General features: G+C 40.3%; 1 protein-coding gene across 4 annotated transcripts in view; it reads right to left on the reverse strand.

Annotated features, from left to right (window-relative positions):
* CDKL5 (cyclin dependent kinase like 5) overlaps nt 1–15,202 on the reverse strand; it is a 274,427-nt gene that overhangs the window by 131,508 nt on the left and 127,717 nt on the right. The window lies entirely within an intron of this gene.

Genomic DNA, 15,202 nt, shown 5'->3' on the forward strand with positions numbered 1-15,202 from the left:
GTGAGAATATATAGATCTGAGATTCAAAGGGATGGAAATAACTGCGAATGAATCATCTCAGCTAAGCAAATGGCTCAGAGCAAAGTTAAAAAACCTTTTGCTCAACATTATTTTTAAACTGGACAGGATATTTCTAATTTTAAAATATAAACAAAGGACTTCCAGTTTCAGCTCTGACATGTGAAGAGCTTGGAAAATGTCACTCTAGTCCTTACAAGAAGAAAAAAGCTGAACAAACAGAAAATCGACTTTTCATAAAACTCATTAGAGAATTGAGGTCACAGGGCAAACTCACATCCCATTCCTAGAGACAGGTGAATACAATGAATCACATCCAAGATCAGCTTACCTGAACAGAGAAGAAGCCACTGGAGTCACAAGCTACCAGGAACACTTAGTGATTTTAAAGAATTGCTGGAGGCTAAGTGTGTCTAGCTTGCGAGGGAGAACTCCTGGAGGCTCAGTTTTAGGAGAACCTCCACACTTTGCTGGCTTTACCTCCAGGAACCTCAGCAAGTTCTATCAGTGAAGATTCAAGAAAAATATCCTCCCCTTTTGGGCAGGGACAATGGAAAAATAACCATTCTGAAACATGCCCAGGAAAAAAGTAACCATTTTGAAATAAATCCAGAACATTCTCCATAACAAAGGTCAACACTACAAGGACTTCTTTCCCAGAGCTTTATCTGTCCCGGGGGAAGAGCAATTAGCCTACTACAGCCAATTCTAGCCTTCCAGTATCACCTTAGGGGGAAAAAAAAAGGCTAAGAAACACTTCTGAAAGTCACTGCCCAGGACGAAGGCCCATCATAAAACTAAGATTTAATCACAAGATTATAGACCATTTCCCCTTCCCAATACCCTACCACCAAATCAACAGGCCTTCAGAATAATAAGCTGATTATACCTGAAAGAGTTGCAAGACACAGAATCTTCTTAAGAAGGAGTTCTTAGAGAAACCCAAAAATAACAAGGGAAGAAAAAAAAAAGATATTAGAAGAAACTGAAGGCCGTGGCACACAAAGCTAGAGCAAACCTTAAACATAGCTCAGGTCCTAACCAGATTAACTTAAAAACCTCACACTAAAGACCTTCTTACCTCAGTTCCCATTACCTTACATAGCATATCTGACTTTCAACAAAAAACTATCAGGCATACTAAAAGACAAGAAGAAACAAAGACAGATTTGTTTATTCTTTCTGCAGTCCATGGTATATTCAATATTTTTCGTCAACACCATAATTCAAAGGTGTCAATTCTTCCCTACTCTTCCTTATTCATTGTCCAGCTTTCACATGCATATGATATGATTGAAAACACCATGGCTTGGGTCAGGCGCACCTTAGTCTTCAAGGTGATATCTTTGCTTTTCAACACTTTAAAGAGGTCTTTTGCAGGGGATTTGCCCAATGCAATGTGTCTTTTGGTTTCTTGATTGCTGCTTCCACAGGTATTGATTGCGGATCCAAATAAAATGAAATTCTTGAAAACTTCAATCTTTTCTCCATTTATCACGATGTGGCTTATTGGTCCAGTTATAAGGATTTTTTGTTTTATGTTGAGGTGTAATCCATACTAAAGGCTGTGGTCTTTGATTTTCATCAGTAAGTGCTTCAAGTCCTCTTCACTTTCAGCAAGCAAGGTCGTGTCATCCAAATAACACAGGTTGTTAATGAGTCTTCCTTCAATCCTGATCCCCCATTCTTCTTCATACGGTCCAGCTTCTTGTATTATTTGCTCAGCATACAGATTGACTAGGTATGGTTAAAGGATACAACCCTGATGCACACCTTTCCTGACTTTAAACTACACAGTAACCCTTTGTTCTGTTCAAACAACTGCCTCTTGATCTATGTACAGGTTCCTCATGAGCACAAGTAAGTGTTCTGGAATTCCCATTCTTCGCAGTGTTATCCACAAAATTTACACCCAGGCAATTCATATTTAAGCTGCAGAAAACCAAAGACAAAGAGAAAATCTCAAAAGAAGCCAGGGTGGGGGACGTACCTTATGTATAGAGGAACAAGTATAAGAATTAAAACTGACTTCTTATTATGAAATCATGCCAGCAAGAAGACAGAAAAGTGAAATATTTAGAGTTGAAGGAAACTATGCTTTCAGACCACAATGGAATTGAACTAGGAATCAGGAACAGAAAGATAGCTAGAAAATTCCAAAGTATTTGTAGATTAAACAACACACTTCTAAATAATACATGGGCCAAAGAAGAAGTACCAGGAACTATTAAAAAAAATTTTGAATTAAAAGAAAATAAGAATATAACTTATCAAAAATTGTGTGATGCAGCAAAAGCAGTATTTAAAAGAAAAAGTTATAGCACTGACTGCATTTATTAGAAGATAGACATAATATCATTAATAAGCTTCCACCTTTAGAAACTAGAGAAAGAAGGGCAACTTAAGCCTAAAGCGAGCACAATACTGAAGAAAAAGAACAAAATCAGAAGACTGACACTATTGAACTTCAAGACCTACTTACAGCTACAGTAATCAAAACAGCATGCTACTGACAAAAGAATAGACAAATATATCAATGGAACAGAACAGACAGCCCAGAAAGGCACTCACACCAATAGACAACTGATCTTTGACAGAGGAACAAAGGCAACTCAATGGAAAAGGATAACCTTTCCAACAAATGGGGCTGGAACAATTGGACATTCATACGCAAAATAATGAATCTAGACACACACCTTACTTACACCTTTCACGAAAATTAACTCAAAATGGATCATAAACCTAAATGTAAAACACAAAACTATAAAACTTCTAGAAGATAACAAAGACAAAATCTAGGTGACCTTGGGTTTGGTGATAGGCTTTTGATACAATACCAAAAGCACACTATATGAAAGGAAAAAAACTGGTAAATTGGACTTTATTAAAATCAAAACTCCTGCTTTGTGAAAGACAGTGTGAAAAGAATGAAGAGACTGGGAGAAAAAACGCATAAAACACGTATCTGGAGAGTGACATCACTGAAAATGCCCCCCCTCAAGAAACAACTAATGAGCTGGCAAAAACTGTCAGAATTAACTTTTCCAGAACTCTGGAATCTAGTCAAAAACATAACAACCATGGGAAGGCTTGGTGAAGGAGGCAGCTGCTTTGTGGTAAGAGAGCTCTGAGGCATTTTAAACTGCCTGCCTACCATCCCCCACACCGCAGATCCCGGGCAGCTGAGGAGTAGACTCCAGCTGTGCTCCTGGCACAGTTGCAAGGGCTAGGGGGAGCAATATGGACCATTTTCTCAAAGAATTGTGACTGTGAGTTTCTACCTGTCCAGTAGCTGCCTAAAAGACCAGCACACGGGCTTCCCTTTAGTGTTGCCTGACTCAGGGAGGTCCCAGGGCTAAAGTGGTGCCCTAGGAGGCCTGTGCCAAAAGCATTTAAAGGCACAAAAATTGACTGCAGCAGTCTGGGGCTAAAAACAACAGTCAGGATGAGCAACAGACTTTCTCTAGGAAAGAAAAGGTTCTAAAAGGTGATACATAGGAGAATAAGGGCTTTTTAAAGCTTCCATGTATACCAGGAAGTCAAGATGACCACATGCATGCCCAGTTCGGGGTGCATGCCCAAGTCGGGGTGCATGCCCAAGTCGGGGTGCATGCCCAAGTTGGGATGCATGCTCAGAAACACTGAGAAAATTACTGTGTTGAGTGCTGTGGGGAACATGTTCTCGGGGAACATCTAGTTCAACTGGCATAACAGTTTATAAAGAAAATGTTCTACATTCTACTTTGATGAGTAGCAACTGGGGTCTTAAAAAGCTTGTGAGTGGCCATCTAAGATACTCCACTGGTGTCACCCCTTCAGAAGCAAGGAAGAATGAAGAAAACTAAAGATACAAGGGAAAGATTAGTCCAAAGGACTAATGGACCACTACTGCCACAGCCTCCACCAGACTGAGTCCAGTACAAACAGATGGTGCCCGGCTACCACCACGGCTGCTCTGACAGGGATCACAATACAGGGTCCCAGACAGAGCTGGAGAAAAATGTAGAACAAAATTCTAACCCCCCCCCAAAAAAAGACCAGGCTTGCTGGCCTGACAGAGACTGGAGAAACCCTGAGAGTATGGCCACTGGATACCCTTTCAGCTCAGTAATGAAGTCGTTCCTGAGGTTCACCCTTCAGTCAAAGATGGGACAGGCCCATAAAACAAAACCAGACTAAAGCGGCACACCATCCCAGAAGCAAGGACAAGAAGACAGGAGGGGAAAGGAAAGCTGGTAATGGAGAACCTAAGGCCAAGAACGGAGAGTGCTGACATGCTGTGGGGTTGGCAACCAATGTCACAAAACAGTATGTGTATTAATTGTTTAATGAGAAATTAATTTGCTCTGTAAACCTTCATCTAAAGCACAATTTAAAAAAAAAGAAAGAAAACACCTGAGAAGACCCTAATCTCTCACCTTAGGCTGGCCTTCAGGCTCCACACAAGCAGGAACTGAAGACTAAGGCAGAGTTGTAAACCAGCGTTTCTAACCGGTTCATTTCAGTTCAAACACCTGCTGAGGATTTGCATTTCCACTCCAGATGTACTGAATCTGAATCTACAGTTTAAGAAGATTTCCAGGTGATTCTTATGTAAAACTTACTAGAAATGCAAATTCTTAACAGGGAACTTATTAGAAATACAAATTCTCAGCAGGGGTTCAAACTGAACAGGTTGGAAGCCCTGTTGTAAACAGCTTGGCCAAGCATTGACATCAAAAAAAAAAAAAAAAAAAAACCCAGTGCCATCAAGTCAATTCCGACTCATAGTGACTCTTTAGGACAGAGTAGAACTGCCCCATAGAGTTTCCAAGGAGCGCCTGGCAGATTCAAACTCCTGACCCTTTGGTTAGCAGCCATAGCACTTAACCACTACGCCACCAGGGTTTCCAAGCATTGAAAGAGTTCCCAAAATAGAGCCAATCTACACACCAATGTCCCTTGCGGCACTATTCACAATAGCCAAAAAGGAAACAACCTAAATGTTCATCAGCAGAGAAATGGATAAACAAAATGAAGTATATAATGAAATATTAAAAAAAAATATTAGGCAGCCATAAAAAGAAATGAAGTCCTGATACATGCAACAATATGGATGAATCTTGAAAACATTATGCTGAAGTAGGTCAGTCACAAAAGGACAAATACTGTATGGTCCTACTTACATGAAATAGGCAAATGTATAAAGACCAGAGCTTATTAGTGGTTACCAGGGTGAGTGGGAGGGAGAAAGAGGGAGTCATTCCTTAGGAGGCACTGAGTTTCTGTTAACGGTGGTGGAATAATTTGGAAAAGGACAGTAGTAATGGTTGCACAACATGATGAATGTAATCAAGGTCACTGAATTATACATGTAAAAATCGTTGAATTGGCAAAGGCTTTGTTACATGTATTTTTACCAAAATTTTTTTTTTAAATGGGCAAAGGAGTTGAATAGTTATTTCTTCAAAGAAGATAAACAAATGGCCAACAAACACATGAAAAGATGCTCAACATCATTATCATTAATAAACCAAAACCACAATGAGAAACCAATTCACACCCACTAAACCAGCCGCCGAGTCGACTCTGACTCATGGCAACTCCATGTATACAGAGCAGAACTGTGCTCCATAGATTTTTCAATGGCTGATTTTTCAGAAGTACATAGTGAGGGCTTTCTTCTGAGGCACCTCTAGGTGAACTCAAGCTTCCAGAACTTTCAGTGAGCAGTTGAGTGCATTAACAGCTCACACTACCCAGGGACTTCTCACATCCACTAGGATGGTTATAATGAAAAAAAAAAGAACGAGTATTGGTGAGGATGTGGAAAAATTGGAATTCTCAAAGTGCTGGTGCTAATGGAAAATGGTGCAGCCACTGTGGAAAACAGTTTGGCAGTTCCTCAAAAACTTAAACAGAATTACTACACAACCCAGCAATTCCACTCCTAGGTATATACCCAAAAGAACCAGAATAGGCAAATCTATAGAGACAGAAAGCAGATTGGTGGTTGCCAGTGGCTAGGGGTAGAGGGCAACAGGGAGGAACTGCTTAACGGATACAGGATTTTCTTTTGGGGTGATGAAAATGTTTTAGGACTTAATAGAAGGTTACATATTAAGAATGTACTAAATGCCACTGAATTGTACACTTTAAAATGGTTAATATTATGTTATGTAAATTTCACCTCAATTAAATAATAATATGAGAGGCGGGGCCAAGATGACGGACTACGTAGATGCTACCTCGGATCCCTCTTGCAACAAAGACTCAGAAAAACAAGTGAATCGATCACATACGTAACAATCTACGAACCCTGAACAACAAACACAGATTTAGAGACGGACAACGAACAAATACGGGGAAGCAGCGACTGTTTTCGGAGCCTGGAGCCAGCAGCCCAGTCAGGTAACCTTCGCACCGGGCTTAAGTCTGGGCGCAGGGGAGCTGAACACAAAATCTTGGGACGGTGCAAACAAGGGGCGCAGCCCTACCCCCCTGAACTGACCCCGGGAGGGGGCCCAGCAGATCCACGCAGGCAGCGTGGCGACACAGCTGGTGGGAGAAATCCCCGGGAGGCAGTGACTGGTTTTGGAGCCAGGAGTGCAGTGTCCCAGCCGGGGAACCTTGGCGCCGGGCTTTTGACTGGGCGCTGTCACAGCGCAAGCACGGGCCACAGCCCTACTCCCCTGAACTAACCCCGGGTGGGGGCCCAGCCAGTCCGCAGAGGCGGCGCGGCGACGCGGCTGGTGGGACGAGAAGTCCCCGGGAGGCAGTGACTGATTTTGCAGCTGGGAGTGCAGCGTCCCTGCAGGGGAACCTTGACGCTGGGCTTTGGACTGGCAGCGGAGGATCTGACCGCGGCTTCAGCAGGCCAGACCCTCGGGGACAATCTCCGCACAGCCAGCACACGTAGGCGACACGCCCTTCAGGAATCTCATATGAAATAGTCATCCCAAGCAAGATAAGCAACTTTGGCTATATTCCGGGGTGCTACTCTCCTGTTTCTCTGAACCCTCCCCCACCCTTCCCAGGCGGCTTCATTAACATTGGAATTTCCTGAGCCAGAGGGAGAACGGCTCTGGCTCCGCGGCGGCTTTGCTTTTCCCTTTTTTTTTTTTTTGGTCTTTTCCTAACCCATTCTTCCGGCCTGAGAGAAGGAACCACAAAAAACCCAGGGAAAAAATCCATCCCTAATTGGACGAAAAACACAGAACCAGCTACAGCCAAGCATATATGATCCAAATCTCAGACTTTCATCCTTACAGGGAACAAGGTGGCAGTTATAATCCAAAGGCAGTTCTGATAGGGATCTGACTGCATTTTTTTTTTTAGTGGATTTTCTGGAAAAACAAGTTTCCCAAGTCTGATATCTCTGCTTATTCAACAGAGCCCTAACTGACCCACAACAGGGAACTGAGGGCTGAAGCTCCCCCCAGACCACCTAGCCTCTTGCCTTAGGGGTCTAAGGAGGGTGACACTTACCAATCAGTAGAGGTACTTGCATTGGGGGCCTAAGGTACAGCTGCAGTGCCCTCCCACGATGGTGCTATAGGAATAGAGACACATCTACCACACTGACACTTGGGGGAAGCCTGTCAGCATCCTGCCTCCCCTGAAGGGTGAACCCCAGCTGCTAATAGAATCTGGTGCACACAACTATCACCACTACTTCTCAAGGTGGATAGGTGTTAGGGTGCAGCACACACTTGATGACCCAAAATCAGATTCTATTCAAGAATAGTGAATAGACTCAGGCATATATATATCTGGCAACAGCCCAAACCAGCTGGTAATAGGTCATAAGTAAGTCAAGGGCTACAACAAACAAGACAGCACAATCTAGTAGCCCATCCACGTATATTGAAAGAAAACAAAACAAAATAAGACTCAGTGAGCAATTATAGAATAAACCACTATGGCTCGGAGACAGCAGCCGATATCAAATCACATAAAGAAGCAGACCATGACAGCTTCTACAACCCCCCCAAACAAAAGAATCAAAATCTTTCCCAAATGAAGATACAATCCTGGAATGATCAGATACAGAATATAAAAAACTAATTTACAGAATGCTTCAAGACATCAGGGATGACCTCAGAAACGAAATAAGGCAAACTGCAGAAAAAGACAAGGAACACACTGATAAAACAGTTGAAGAACTCAAAAAGATTAGTCAAGAACGTAGTGGAAAAATTAATAAGTTGCAAGAATCCATAGAGAGACAGCATGGAGAAATCCAAAAGATTAACAATAAAATTACAGAATTAGACAACGCAATAGGAAGTCAGAGGAGCAGACTTGAGCAATTAGAATGCAGACTGGGAAATCTTGAGGACCAGGGAATTGACACCAACATAGCTGAAAAAAAAATCAGATAAAAGAATTTAAAAAAATGAAGAAACCCTAAGAATCATGTGGGACTCTATCAAGAAGGATAACCTGCGGGTGATTGGAGTCCCAGAACAGGGAGGGAGGACAGAAAACACAGAGAAAACAGTTGAAGATCTGCTGACAGAAAACTTCCCTGACATCATGAAAGACGAAAGGATATCTATCCAAGATGCTCATCGAACTCCATTTAAGATTGATCCAAAAAGAAAAACACCAAGGCATATTATCATCAAACTTGCCAAAACCAAAGATAAAGAGAAAATTTTAAAAGCAGCCAGGGAGAAAAGAAAGGTCTCCTTCAAGGGAGAATCAATAAGAATAAGTTCAGACTACTCAGCAGAAACCATGCAGGCAAGAAGGCAATGGGATGACATATACAGAGCACTGAAGGAGAAAAACTGCCAGCCAAGGATCATATATCTAGCAAAACTCTCTCTGAAATATGTAGGCGAAATTAAGATATTTACAGATAAACACAAGCTTAGAGGATTTGCAAAAACCAAACCAAAGCAACAAGAAATACTAAAGGAAATTGTTTGGTCAAAAAACCAATAATATCAGATATCAGCACAACACAAGGTCACAAAACAGAACATCCTGATATCAACTCAAATAGGGAAATCACAAAAACAAATTAAGATTAATTAAAAAAAAATGCTCATAACAGGGAATCATTGAAGTCAATACATAAAAGATAACAATAATCAAAAAGAGGGACTAAATACAGGTGGCATAGAACTGCCATATGGAGAGTGATACAAGGCGATATAGGACAATACAAGTTAGGTTTTTACTTAGAAAAATAGGGGTAAATATTAAGGTAACCACAAAGAGGTATAACAACTCCATAACTCAAGATAAAAGCCAAGAAAAACGTAACGACTCAACAAACATAAAGTCAAACACTATGAAAATGAGGATCTCACAATTTACTAAGAAAAACGTCTCAGCACAAAAAAGTAAGTGGAAAAATGAAATTGTCAAAAACACACATAAAAAGGCATCAAAATGACAACACTAAACACTTATTTATCTATAATTACGCTGAATGTAAATGGACTAAATGCACCAATAAAGAGACGGAGAGTCTCGGACTGGATAAAGAAACACGATCCGTCTATATGCTGCCTACAAGAGACACACCTTAGACTTAGAGACACAAACAAACTAAAACTCAAAGGATGGAAAAAAATAAATCAAGCAAACAAGAAGCAAAAAAGAAGAGGAGTAGCAATATTAATTTCTGACAAAATAGACTTTAGACTTAAATCCACCACAAAGGATAAAGAAGGACACTACATAATGATAAAAGGGACAATCGATCAGGAAGACATAACCATATTAAATATTTATGCACCCAATGACAGGGCTGCAACATACATGAAACAAACTTTAACAGAACTGAAAAGTGAGATAGACACCTCCACAATTATAGTAGGAGACTTCAACACACCACTTTCGGAGAAGGACAGGACATCCAGTAAGAAGCTCAATAGAGACACGGAAGACCTAACTACTACAATCAACCAACTTGACCTCATTGACTTATACAGAACTCTCCACCCAACTGCTGCAAAGTATACTTTTTTTTCTAGCGCACATGGAACATTCTCTAGAATAGATCACATATTAGGTCATAAAACAAACCTTTGCAGAATCCAAAACATCGAAATATTACAAAGCATCTTCTCAGACCACAAGGCAATAAAACTAGAAATCAATAACAGAAAAACTAGGGAAAAGAAATCAAATACTTGGAAAATGAACAATACCCTCCTGAAAAAAGACTGGGTTATAGAAGACATCAAGGAGGAAAAAAGGAAATTCATAGAATGCAAGGAGAATGAAAATACTTCCTATCAAAACCTCTGGGACACAGCAAAAGCAGTGCTCAGAGGCCAATTTATATCGATAAATGCACACATACAAAAAGAAGAAAGAGCCAAAATCAGAGAACTGTCCCTACAACTTGAACAAATAGAAAGTGAGCAACAAAAGAATCCATCAGGCACCAGAAGAAAACAAATAATAAAAATTAGAGCTGAACTAAATGAATTAGAGAACAGAAAAACAATTGAAAGAATTAACAAAGCCAAAAGCTGGTTCTTTGAAAAAATTAACAAAATTGATAAACCATTGGCTAGACTGACTAAAGAAATACAGGAAAGGAAACAAATAACCTAAATAAGAAACGAGAAGGGCCACATCACAACAGACCCAACTGAAATTAAAAGAATCATATCAGATTATTAAGAAAAATTGTACTCTAACAAATTTGCAAACCTAGAAGAAATGGATGAATTCCTGGAAAAACACTACCTACCTAAACTAACACATTCAGAAGTAGAACAACTAAATAGACCCTAACAAAAAAAGAGATTGAAACGGTAATCAAGAAACTCCAAACAAAAAAAAGCCCTGGCCCGGACGGCTTCACTGCAGAGTTCTACCGAACTTTCAGAGAAGAGTTAACACCACTACTACTAAACGTACTTCAAAGCATAGAAAATGACGGAATACTACCCAACTCATTCTGTGAAGCCACCATCTCCTTGATACCAAAACCAGGTAAAGACACTACAAAAAAAGAAAATTACAGACCTATATCCCTCATGAACATAGATGCAAAAATCCTCAACAAAATTCTAGCCAATAGAATTCAACAACATATCAAAAAAATAATTCACCATGACCAAGTGGGATTTATACCAGGTATGCAAGGCTGGTTTAATATTAGAAAAACCATTAATGTAATCCATCACATAAATAAAACAAAAGACAAAAACCACATGATCTTATCAATTGATGCAGAAAAGGCATTTGACAAAGTCCAACACCCATTTATGATAAAAACTCTCACCAAAATAGGAATTGAAGGAAAATTCCTCAACATAATAAAGGGCATCTATGCAAAGCCAACAGCCAACATCACTCTAAATGGAGAGAACCTGAAAGCATTTCCCTTGAGAACGGGAACCAGACAAGGATGCCCTTTATCACCGCTCTTATTCAACATTGTGCCAGAAGTCCTAGCCAGAGCAGTTAGGCTAGACAAGGAAATAAAGGGCATCCGGATTGGCAAAGAGGAAGTAAAATTATCTCTATTTGCAGATGACATGATCTTATACATAGAAAACCCCAACGAATCCACCAGAAAACTACTGAAACTAATAGAAGAATTTGGCAGAGTCTCAGGTTATAAGAAAAACATACAAAAATCACTTCGATTCCTCTACATCAACAAAAAGAACATCGAAGAGGAAATAACCAAATCAATACCATTCACAGTAGCCCCCAAGAAGATAAAATACTTAGGAATAAATCTTACCAAGGATGTAAAAGACCTATACAAAGAAAACTACAAAGCTCTACTACAAGAAATTCAAAAGGACATACTTAAGTGGAAAAACATACCTTGCTCATGGATAGGAAGACTTAACATAGTAAAAATGTCTATTCTACCAAAAGCCATCTATACATACAATGCACTTCTGATCCAAATTCCAATGTCATTTTTTAAGGTGATAGACAAACAAATCACCAACTTCATATGGAAGGGAAAGAAACCTCGGATAAGCAAAGCATTACTGAAAAAGAAGAAGAAAGTGGGAGGCCTCACTTTACCTGACTTCAGAACCTATTATACAGCCAGAGTAGTCAAAACAGCCTGGTATTGGTACAACAACAGGCACACAGACCAGTGGAACAGAATTGAGAACCCAGATATAAATCCATCCACATATGAGCAGCTGATATTTGACAAAGGCTCAGAGTCAGTTAATTGGGGAAAAGATAGTCTTTTTAACAAATGGTGCTGGCATAACTGGATATCCGTTTGCAAAAAAATGAAACAGGACCCATACCTCACACCAAGCACAAAAACTAACTCCAAGTGGATCAAAGACCTAAACATAAAGACTAAAACGATAAACATCATGGAAGAAAAAATAGGGACAACATTAGGAGCCCTAACACAAAGCATAAACAGAATACAAAACATTACCAAAAATGACGAAGAGAAACCAGGTAACTGGAAGCTCCTAAAAATCAAACACCTATCTCATCTAAAGACTTCACCAAAAGAGTAAAAAGACCACCTACAGACTAGGAAAGAATTTTCAGCTATGACATCTCCAACCAGCGCCTGATCTCTAAAATCTACATGATTCTGTCAAAACTCAACCACAAAAAGACAAACAACCCAATCAAGAAGTGGGCAAAGGATATGAACACACACTTCACTAAAGAAGATATTCAGGCAGCTAACAGATACATGAGAAAATGCTCTCGATCATTAGCCATTAGAGAAATGCAAATTAAAACCACGATGAGATTCCATCTCACTCCAACAAGGCTGGCATTAATCCAGAAAACACAAAATAATAAATGTCGGAGAGGCTGCGGAGAGATTGGAACTCTTATACATTGCTGGTGGGACTGTAAAATGGTACAATCACTTTGGAAATCTATCTGGCGTTATCTTAAACAGTTAGAAATAGAACTACCATACAACCCAGAAATCCCACTCCTCGGAATATACCCTAGAGAAATAAGAGCCTTCACACAAACAGATATATGCACACCGATGTTTATTGCAGCTGTGTTTACAATAGCAAAAAGCTGGAAGCAACCAAGGTGTCCATCAACGGATGAATGGGTAAATAAATTGTGGTATATTCACACAATGGAATACTACGCATCGATAAAGAACAGTGACAAATCTGTGAAACATTTCACAACATGGAGGAACCTGGAAGGCATTAATGCTGAGCAAAATTAGTCAGAGGCAAAAGGACAAATATTGTATAAGACTACTGTTATAAGATCTTGAGAAATAGTATAAACTGAGAAGAACACATACTTTTGTGGTTACGAGGCGGGGAGGGAGGAAGGGTGGGAGAGAGTTTTTTACTGATTAGTTAGTAGATAAGAACTGATTTAGGTGAAGGGAAGGACAATACTCAATACATGGAAGGTCAGCTCAACTGGACTGGACCAAAAGCAAAGAAGCTTCCGGGATAAAATGAATGCTTCAAAGGTCAGTGGAGCAAGGACGGGGGTTTGGGGACCATGGTTTAACGGGACTTCTAAGTCAATTGGCAAAATAATTCTATTATGAAAACATTCTGCATCCCACTTTGAAATGTGGCGTCTGGGGTCTTAAATGCTAACAAGCGGCCATCTAAGATGCATCAATTGGTCTCAACCCACCTGAAGCAAAGGAGAATGAAGAACACCAAGGTCACACGACAACTAAGAGCCCAAGAGACAGAAAGGGCCACATGAACCAGAGACCTACATCATCCTGAGGCCACAAGAACTAGTTGGTGCCCGGCCACAATTGATGACTGCCCTGACAGGGAGCACAACAGAGAACCCCTGAGGGAGCAGGAGATCAGTGGGATGCAGACCCCAAATTCTCATGAAAAGACCATACTTAATGGTCTGACTGAGACTAGAGGAATCCCGGCGGTCATGGTCCCCAAACCTTCTGTTGGCACAGGACAGGAACCATCCCCGAAGACAACTCATCAGACATGAAAGGGACTGGACAGTGGGTAGGTGAGAGATGCTGATGAAGAGTGAGCTAATTATATCAAGTGGTCACTTGAGACTGTGTTGGCATCTCCTGTCTGGAGGGGGGATGGGAGGATAGAGAGAGTTGGAAGCTGGCAAAATCGTCACGAAAGGAGAGACTGGAAGGGCTGACTCATTAGGCGGAGAGCAAGTGGGAGTACGGAGTAAGGTGTATATAAACTTACATGTGACAGTTTGACTTGATTTGTAAACGTTCACTTGAAGCTCAATAAAAGTTAAAATAATAATAATATGAGTATAAAGTGTGGCTTAAATCCTGGCTCTATCACCTACTAAGGAGCCCTGCTGGTACAGTGGTTATGCACTATGCTGCTAACCGGAAGATTGGCGGTTTGAACCCACCAGCCCCTGTAGGAAGGAAAGATATGGCAGTCTGCTTCCATAAAGATTGCAGCCTTGGAAACCCTACGGGGCAGTTCTACCCTGTCCCATAGGTTCGCTATGAGTCGAAATTGACTGGATGGCAATGGGTTTGGTTTTGGGGTATCATCTACTAACTATATGGCCTTCTGGAAACAAACCTATTTGAACATCAGTTTTACCCATGTAAAAGGTGGGTAATTCTTTCTAACTTTTACAGTTGTTATGAGGATTTAAAGAGTAAGGAAAATAAAGCACCTAGACAATGTCTAACAAACAAAAGGCACATAAGACAGAAATTATTCCTTTCTTCTTAATTTCTCATTTATGTCTATCTGAATCATACTAGGAAGATATTTCCAGCTTTTTTGTTTTCTCCTGAAGAATTTTACTCTTAATGTACGTTGGAATGCCCTTCTCTTGAAGTGAAGAATTTTTTCATAGTGTCAATTAAGATGGTTTTCTTCATCGTTGAGTAAAAAGAGAGCTATTCAGACCAAAAACTAGATAGGGTAAGGATGAGTAGATTGTATCTCTGTATGCCCAGTCACCAGCAAATTCCGATTCTCCGTTCTGACAGCTGATATGTGACAGATGTAACTGGCACAAAATTTTCTCCCCAGCATTCAAAGGAATTTATCAAAGTCCAGCTCAAAGGAAAAAAAAAATTCGGTGCAAGTTCCACATCTCCTAATGCTATTCCTCAGTCTCCAAAAGCACCAAGGACAGAGAGAAACTAAAGATCCAACTTCAGAATAGAAACTGAGATTGTTGGTTCACTGAATCCACTATGCTGTCTCCACCATATTCTCCTACTTCATATAGGTCAGCAAACTATTTCTATAAGTGG

The sequence above is a fragment of the Elephas maximus genome, chromosome X (genome assembly GCF_024166365.1).
Source record: "Elephas maximus indicus isolate mEleMax1 chromosome X, mEleMax1 primary haplotype, whole genome shotgun sequence".
NCBI classification, from domain to species: domain Eukaryota; kingdom Metazoa; phylum Chordata; class Mammalia; order Proboscidea; family Elephantidae; genus Elephas; species Elephas maximus.